Below are 9,666 nucleotides of genomic sequence, written 5' to 3' on the forward strand. Positions count from 1 at the left end.
GGATTCACCAAAGTATAGACTAGCTAGTACACTAGCACACTATCCCTCATGCAGTGCTTAATTTGTAAAGTGGGAGGTCCTGGAGCGCAGGGTTGGCGGTAATGGCGGTAATGGGACAACAAAAAAAAATTACACTGCCTACGTAGCTTCTCTGACTAAAAAAACCTAAACAACGCTGTGTGTACATCAGGGCAATGTTTATTTCTATTTCAGAACACGCACTGCATCGGTGCGAAATGTAAAAAATAAATAAAAAATACACTGCAACAATCGTTTTCACAACCAGCAAATTTGGTTATTAAATTAACCAAAAAACCCACCGTGGTCTGCACATTCTTGATCGGCAGAAACAGATTTTGCTTGTTTGGGATCCGACTGGCCAGCGTATTTGAACAAGTTAAGCAAACTTTGTTGTCTTTTTGACATTTTTCACTTGACTGAATCGAGGCTATAACAGCAATCTGAAGCAGCACAAATGCTTGTGTCACTAGAAGTGCCTCCCCTCCCTCCGTCCCTCTCCCCCCTCCGTCTTACCCTGAAAATTCACCTCAAAACGCATTGAAAATGCAAACACAAGATTTTTGTGGAACTTCAATGGGGAATAAAGACTAACAAAACAGATAACAACATTGAACACTACACAAACAGTAGTTTATTTTTTTAATTTAGGCGATTCATTTTTCGTGGTGACACAGGAGGTGCCGATCCAACAAAAAATGTTCCGGATCCAACGTCGGAGGTGCCGGAACATGTTCCGGCGTGTTCCGGCTCAAATTAAGCCCTGCCCTCATGCCAAAAAGAAAAAAAAGCATCAGTGAAAGATCAGCATTTAGTCCCCATAGGACAACAAAGAAATCAAATACCTGGTCTTAAAGGACAATTCTGGCGCAAAATGAACCTAGGGGTTAATAACACATGTGTACCGAGTCGACCGTTCTCTGTGATATGTTTTGATGGTAATCGAATGTGTCTCTGGCTTGATCCAAGCTAGCGCGAACCGCTGATTAGCTTAATGCTAGGCTTTCGGGGCACTGGTAGAGTAAAAATAAATCGCTATTTTATACCACTAACAAGGCTCAAAATGGCACCACACTTCCACGGTAGCATAAAGAGGGTCCCTACAAGCATTGAGAACTTTGTAAGTGTAATGACGTGCAACCAGTAACCAGTAACATAGCTCAAGCAGGACATTCGTAGTTCGACTGGTCATGACTGTTTTCACAAGATGGCGCTTGCCTGTATACCCAAAGGTAATGTCTTTATTAACTATCTTTTTAATAAACTGTCTGTACACTTATAAAGTTCTCAATGTTAGGTTTACATATAGGAACCCTCATTATGCTACTGTGGAAGTGTGGTGCAATTTTGAGCATTGTTAGTAGTATAAAATAGCAACTTATTTTTACTCTACCAGTGCCCCGAAAGCCTAGCCTAGCAGTTTGCGCTAGCTTGTTTCAAGCCAGAGACACATTTGATTACCATCAAAACATATCCCATAGAACGGTCGACTCAATACACGTGTTATAAACACCTAGGTTCATTTTGCGCTGGAATTGTCCTTTAATACCATGTTACATGACTTCCTCTTTTGCTCGCATCATAATTACTACAGCCCTAGAGGGTGGAGCCTAACAATAAACGTTAATATGGGTCATAATTGCTGCTTGTACAAAGGACCTATGGGGTCGGTTTATTAGGCATTATTAGTGGGGTAACTTACAAGATACAAACATGGGTCCATTAGCCCCTGCGCTAAGCTATTCAGCTGATAACGCTACTCTACGCTAACTCTCCCAATGTTAGACCCAGGTGAAAAAAGCTTCTGGGGGGGTGTTTGGCTCGAGGTCATGGTGCAAAGGACCCTAGGGTGAATTACTCCGAACCATCACTTTAAGTGCAGCTTACATTTTTCAATGTAGCAGCTTTTTTTTATTTGTCTGCAGTGTCATGTATTAAAGTACAGGGTCCTCTGATTTAGATCATGACACTGACATGACATCTCATTCTCACGTTGTCGCAGCAGTGCTTCCTCTCAGTTACCTTGGCAGCAGCTGTTTAAAAGAATGCTGATCTTTGAGTTGGTAAACATCTCCAAGGCCTGATGTATTATGTAATAGACTTAAGATCTCATAAACCTCTTCACCTGCCTCTCAGTATAACACAAACTGTTCTACAAGATTTGTAATTTCACCTGGCTGCTTGTGTGGCTCCCACAGGAAATGAACCTTCAGATTAGAAAATGTAACAACAACGATGATTATAAATGGTCTTGAAAAAAGCTGGGAGAGATGCGTAGGCTGCTATTTACCATCCTGTTTAAAGCCTCACCACTTGACAGTAAATTGGAAGTGTAATAGAGTATGAAAATTAATTTTAATGTCACACTGACACAGCCATTATTTTCCTGACAGTGCCTGCTGGTAAATTTACGCCAAATACAAACGTTTTGAGAATTATTTTGTGAACTGGTCAACAGGCAATTCATCACTCACTGAGGAAGACACAGACATCAATCAAAGTTCAAACTCTCATTGTGTGTGACTTTGATTATCTTATCTTATGAGAGATATAAGACCTCCAGAAGACCCCTGAAGGACTCAAGAATTTTCCTCAGTGTCCTTGGTATAATGTGCAAAGCAATTGCCTAGAATTACTGACAAAAGCAATTTGATCGCATGGCTTGTGTAATAAGGGTTTTCCCCTCGTGGCTTGTCACCTCAACTAGACTTTGCTCATTTTATGACACAGCATGTCCATTTACTAGTTTTTTTTTTTCAAATTGTACAAAACAAATGCCAAACAAAATGCTACAAAGAGCAATGGAAACAGACTGCAAATAAATCATTACATGAAGCACATTACTGAAGCCTTCACTCCACTGGAGAGACAAAAAAGTTGCGGCAGACGAAAACATCAAATCTGTTGGGGCAAATTAATACATGAAAAGAAAATGTACTGTATGTTGCATCATGTTTTCAATTTTCCACCATTTGAGGCTTGACTGATGCTCTTTTAACGTTGTGCCCTCTTCTTCTGCAATGGTTTAATTGCACCAGCATTGCCAGATGAACGATAATTATCATATTTGTACGATTATTTTGCCTGATTGAAGAATTAGTGCCACTATGGACATGCAAATTGAATAAAATTTTCTTTTGTACATTTTCTGGAAATTTGGTAACAATTTGCGCTACATTTGCACTGAAACCTGAACTTGCGATGCTGACAGATTACAGTGACTCCAGCTAGGGACAAAGCACAGTTAGCAACATTACACTTCAACACAATGTTGATTTTGCTGTCTTGCAGCGTGAAACCAAATGTGTTGCTAAAAACAATTCACTGTTTGTGTCTTGTTATGGAGAAGTCAAAATGAATAGCAATCACTCAAATTCATGAGCTACATCAAGTTAAAGTAAGCCAAAGTCTTTCTCACAGTGGGATTCTGGAGAGCTCTTCTTTAGTCCCCTTGCTGCCACCATGATGAGAGTGGCAGCTCTATGGTTGAGCTCATTAAAAAGCACAGGCTTAAGTGAGATACTGGGGAGCTCATCTGCTCTGCAGCACGAGAACAGTCGTGACTCAGAATAAAAAGACAACCATACTGTATATATTAAAAGGTGGACATAGTCAGAGGTAGCACTGAGACAAGAAAGGCATGATACAAAATATCAGTGACATAATCTCCTGAGAGCCTGTTGTTCCTGAAGAGGGAGACAGAGAGCCAGAGTCACTTGGGAAAACACTTTTGTTGCAAAGCAGAAAAACTGGATGTGTGGTAGAGCGGGCTAATGATCTGCGATAGTTGTTCTTGGCGTTGGTGCATGCTCTGTGGAAAAAAACAGTTGTTTATCGAGAAGGTTTGTGAGGACAGAAAAATTGTATTTGCTCAAACTGCAACAGAAACCCCAGTATGACTGTTAACAGAACTGCTTCTGCTCTGGCCCAAAAAACCACATGAGAGTTTTTTTTTTTTTTTTTATTGCAGTGGCAATAAGGGCTAGTGATGTGTAATGGAGCAACTGGACTCAACTGACAGATTTCACGGCTCCGAGAATTGCATATTGCATATTGTATAAAGCGGCTGGTGATTCAAAGTTGGGCGTTAGAAAATGTTTTTCTTGTCATGTGGAGATGGAAATTGCCTTGTGGTCATTGCCTTGATGGCCTTGCGATAAATATAAAATAACAAAAATTAAAATGAAAGTCGTATAATTCTGGGTGGCCCGGCCTTGTAAAATACAGCACATAAAGCTAATGAAAAGCCTCAAACCATTTGGGTTGCCATTTCTAGCCTGTGAGCCCCCTGAGCCGTCGTTACACTTAAAGTAGTGAAACTTAAAGGTGCAGATGCTGACATCTAAACTCTTTCTTTCTCAAATAGCAAGATGAAGAATGACGACAGCGGCTCAGTCAGCTGAGGGCTGGAGAGGAAAATAATTGTCAGCGGTGAAAAGGCAGAGACGGTCAGACACAAAGAGGCCTTTCTACCAGCAAGCAGAACTGCCTCACGTCACAACACAAGCAGGAAACCACACCAGCACCATCAACTTGCCTCTTGGGACTGAATGTGTGTGTGTGTGTGTGTGTGTGTGTGTGTGTGTGTGTGTGAGGTGGAGGAATGGTTGGAGAAGGAGGGAAAAGAAAGGGGTCTGGGAAATTTAATGAAACCCAATATTCTGCCTCTGCTCTAAAAATAAATGGAGCACATAAACACGACGTAGTAAGTGTATGTGCTCATGTGTGTGTGTGTATGACGTATAGACCTAGTGGTGCAGAGGAGAGGTGTGAGAGAGCTGTATTCATTTCTCAGGTTTATTTGAGCTGAAAATTAATATTTACTACTGCCCTACTATAGCGCAGACACACACATATAAACACACTCAACGAGGTGAGGTAACACCAAGTGTGCACCACTGACTGCATGTGAAGGGGTAATGTCAGTTTGATTACAGAAATTATACAGACCATCGACTCTCCGCTGTATAGGCAATTAAATGGTAGACTGGCTGCAAGCAATTAAATGGTGAACTGAAACTTTAGAGCGGCATATTTTTCCTCAGTGTTATGCTAAGAGTGTGTGTGCATGCGTCTGATAATTACTAATGGCTCACGGAAAGGTTTGTTTCCATAATGTTTTTCTCTGCTAGAGTTTTCATGCACCAAGACAAAGGTGTCACCCCCACTGAGAATGAAATAAATTAAAAAATATTTATAGCATCACAGTCGCTTGATACACCAAATGGGATGAATGCAGAGAAAATAATGTTGGTAATACTGGTGCAGGAAGCTAATGACAGCTCACTTCAGTGCACACTGAAATAAAATGTGTCATATTTGGTCCAAAGGGCCAGCGCAGAACACGTAGTAGATTGTAGACTTTAAACAACATTACTTTGAAAAAGGCATGTTAATGTCCTGTAAACATCCATAAATGCAGCCTGCAGCAGGTTGCAAAAATGCTAATTTTTTCTTTTAAAGAAAAAGAAAACAGAATAAGGTAGTATAAAATTAAAGGAATCAGTTTCAACCTCTAGTAGTATATTATTTTGCAGATACAGGTTTTATTTGCACCTGAAGGAATCTTTCCTAGGCATCCTTGAATGAGGCAGGTAACCTCCACCTCAATCACAATAGATGCCATTGAACTGTCACTCTGAGAATGTGAATGTCTATTAAATGTCTGCATGTATGTCTGTGTATGTATAATGTGTGTGTGTGTGTGTGTGTGTGTGTGTGTGTGTGTGTGTGTGTGTGTGTGTGTGTGTGTGTGTGCTCGCGCGCATGCGTATGAGAGCATGCCAAGCCACCTGGAGCAAGGCAGGTATTATTAGTGATGGTGCCAAGAGACACTTGAAATGCAGCCACTCTGTCTAGTACAAACACGCCTGTCTGGGCACAAATCAGACCTGTAAGAGAGAGAGAGTGTGTGTGTGTGTGTGTGTGTGTCTTTTTTTTTTTGTGTGTGTGTGTGTGTGTGTGTGTGTGTGTGTGTGTGTGTGTGTGTGTGTGTGTATGTGTGAGATTTCACCTTTGTTGAAGCCTGACAAAGCCCAAGTATTACGCACCTCCTGGGGTTACCCAACATTGTGCGTTTTATGTTTTATCTGTTATCAAAAATTTGTAGGAGTGCACATTTGTTAGAGATGTTGTCATTTATCACTTGACTGCTTGTTGACACTTATATCTCCTTTTTCCGTTACATTTTCCAAAACAACATAGCGCCGTTGCCTAAACACCAAACCGACGATGAAAAATAATACATGCTACTATGTCATGATAAATTATATAGTTTAGGTGTCATGACCTTCTGGGATCATCCCAGTCATCAGAACGTCCCGTCACTTTTACTACAGAGAACAAACACTACGTACATGCCTGTGTAATAATGTGCTTCAATAATTGCAGCCCTGTTTGCCTCTCTGTTTGTTAGGTTGGAGGAATGTTTATTTTGTTAGATTTTTCCATCTGCTATGTAATCCATTAGTTTGGTCTTGATAATTGCCCTATTTGTTTAGTTGACAACAACTTGATACAATTTTTTCTTCTTTATCACACAATGTAGCGAACGTGTGTTGTGCTATCACTGACACAGAGGAGACACACAAGTGAAGAGGCTTAAGGGCGGGTCGGGGTTGAACACGGCTCGTATCAAGTGTCTGAAACACCGGTGACATTTTTTATTGTGATTTAATCAGCAGCAGTAAGTTGTTATGTTGCAATAATTGTTACTTTTTAAGATGAATTTATCAAAATTTTTTAATTATAATAGTTTTTTCAAAGCAATGTTTTTAAGGTTATATAGGTTATGTTCTTACTCAATTTAACTGGCCATTTAAATGAAAATAATACTGCCTTATTACGATTCATTATAGATGATTATAGATGATTAGTAAATGTTTTTGGGAAATCTGAAATTAAATACATTTTTGTAATAAGCATTCCAGTAATTAAGATGTGTCCCTGTTTTTTTATATTACTATTATATTAATTGTTTACATTATATTTATCAATATGTCAGTAAAAGGAGATGCATTATTTGTTTTTATCCAAGACAAACTACTGTGAAAGGGTTTGTACTCTTCAATCAAGGTTTTTTAACTCTTCAAGTGTTTAAGTGTCAACTGATATTTAGATTTATTTAGTTATTTAAGTTTGTTTTGTCAAATCAGTATTTAAAAAGCAGGTGGATCCTGTCTGCTAATGAACTGGACATTTTGACAAAGTCAAAAACTACATTAACTCTGACTTATTATTATTATTATTATTATTTAAAAATGCAGCGTGTGGAGGCGCTTGCCAGAAAATGAGGCAATTCAATATAATCAGGGTGACTTTCAGTTGTACTCGAGTTGTTATCAAAGTGTGTCATGATGAGGTTAGAGCTCTATGTATTGACACCACATCAGTTTGATTTGTACACTGTAGTCGAGTGTAATAAACAACCCAGAAGTCTTAGATAATATCACTTTCCATGGAGGAGTATTGATTTTACACTCAGTCAAGACATTTTACAACAAATGTGTTTCTGTGTAGTTGCCAGTGTTTAGAGAGACAGTCGTTTTTTTTAAAGCCATACATTTCAGGTATTGAGCACATACAGTCACATACAGTCACACACTCTAAAGATGCATGACAGAGCCGATTTTTTTTTATTAGCCAGGTTTTGATTAAAGCTTTGACAAATATTTAAAAAAAACTTGTGATAATGAAAAACACTTGTAAACTGTTTAGTAGAAAAGAGATCCTTGATGAAAACTGCTTAGCGACATATACCTGGGAAATAAAAACACAGTTTTCAATGCTTTCAGCACTACAAACAAAAACTAGTTTATGGCTCAGCACCGGGTCTTTCATTGAGTAAATCTAAATCTATGTGTATGGACAGATAAGTGTGCTTGGAGTGACTTTAATCTGGGTGAACCCTTTAAACAGCCTCTGCCATGTTCTAACCTGAAAAAAAGAACAAAATTGAAGCCAGATAGCAACGCTGCTCAAAACAACCCACACATTACAGTTTTTTTTCGATTGCTCAATGACAGTGGGCACAACTGGATTACAGTAACATGTGCAAAGCTCTAACTACATTCTGCACAGCAGCAGTTCATGTGGACCAAACTCTAGTTCGTTTTTTCATTGCTTGAACACAGTTTTCAAAACTCTACACACTTATCCCATGGCTTTAACCACAACGCGCACAACACTGTAGATTTACAGCACTTTGTTCAAATGCTAACACACTGCTGTCAAAACTGTTAACCACACATTCAAAACAGAATAGATTTCAGTCTGGTGCCTATCAAACACTGCTGATTGCAATTTTAGCTGAAAGCCAAAGCAGGTGTCTTGTTTTAGACTAGTTAGTGAACATATATACGATATTTATATAGAGAAAGCTCAGAAAGCCTTTTAAGCCCAATATGAATGAAACAATTCTACACTGTACCGTTTGAGAGAAACAGGTAAAAGAGCAAAGATACCAATATGTCCTGGTAAGATGTCTGAGGTTATATACACAGCTATAAAAATGCGAAAAACACTATATCTTTACAATAGTAAAACTGTGTTCTTACTGTTTTTCAGAAAGTAATGGAGGTGAAAGCAATGGAAACACCACATTCATTTCTATTAAGAGATGATGCAGACATCCAATGAGATGAAGAAAACTTGCCGCATGATGCTGTAGAGAGGCAGGATTAGTCACACTATTCTTACGTATGTGCCTTTAGTTTTTTTTCCAGTAATTCCATAAATTACTAGAGAAAAAATACTATATTGAAGCAAACTGCTGATTTTCATTCCTTCTTGTTTACCTTACATAAACTTCGGTGTATTGTAAAATCTATATCTTTTCTTTAAAGAAACTACTTGAGTAGTGTGAAGTCACTCAAATTGTTCAAACTGTAAAGATGAGAAAGTTTGTCATTTCTGTATTGGTGTTTGATGCTAGTGTTTTTACTCTGTGTGTTCTGAGTGACAGTGTGTGTTATCTAGATGAGGATTGTGCATAGTGTTTGGCTGCACTGAGCCTGTTTTAAGAGTTGTCTTGCTTGGAATGAGTTTTGCAGGTGATGTGAACTGGTTAGCTCAGGCGACTGTTGTGCAGACTGTAGTTAGAGTTTTGCACATGTGGCTTCAGTTGTGCCCACTGTCGTTTAGCAATCGAAAAAAACTGTAACATGAATGGAACAAGATTGGCGTGTGTGTGTGTGTGTGTGTGTGTGTGTGCATGCGTGCATGGTTTTTACTCTGCAGTTCACATAAAGTCGCTCAGGCGTCGTGCCACAGCCAGTGCCCTGGAATGACTTTTCCTATTTGGAGATTTTCCATTTGAAAGAAGTAACCACTTTTCATTAACAGTATGCAACATATTTAACCTCATGAGTCAACACATCTTGCAGTACAAAATACATACTGTATGTAAAGGAGTATGTAAACAAAAGCTTCACATTCGATGGATTTTAACAGAGCGCTGTAGAGCGAAGTATGTTTGAGAGTGCTAACAGCCAGTCAGCTTATAAACACTCAATCTTTATTGTTCTGAAGGGCCTGCCAAAACATAAACAAAAGGCCAGCGTGATGACATAACCTTATCACTACGATATATTGGAATAGTTAGTAACTTTTTTCCAAAGCATAAAACACATGGACGAAATGCAGACTTAT

Source organism: Perca fluviatilis, chromosome 11 (genome assembly GCF_010015445.1).
Source record: "Perca fluviatilis chromosome 11, GENO_Pfluv_1.0, whole genome shotgun sequence".
NCBI lineage: Eukaryota > Metazoa > Chordata > Actinopteri > Perciformes > Percidae > Perca > Perca fluviatilis.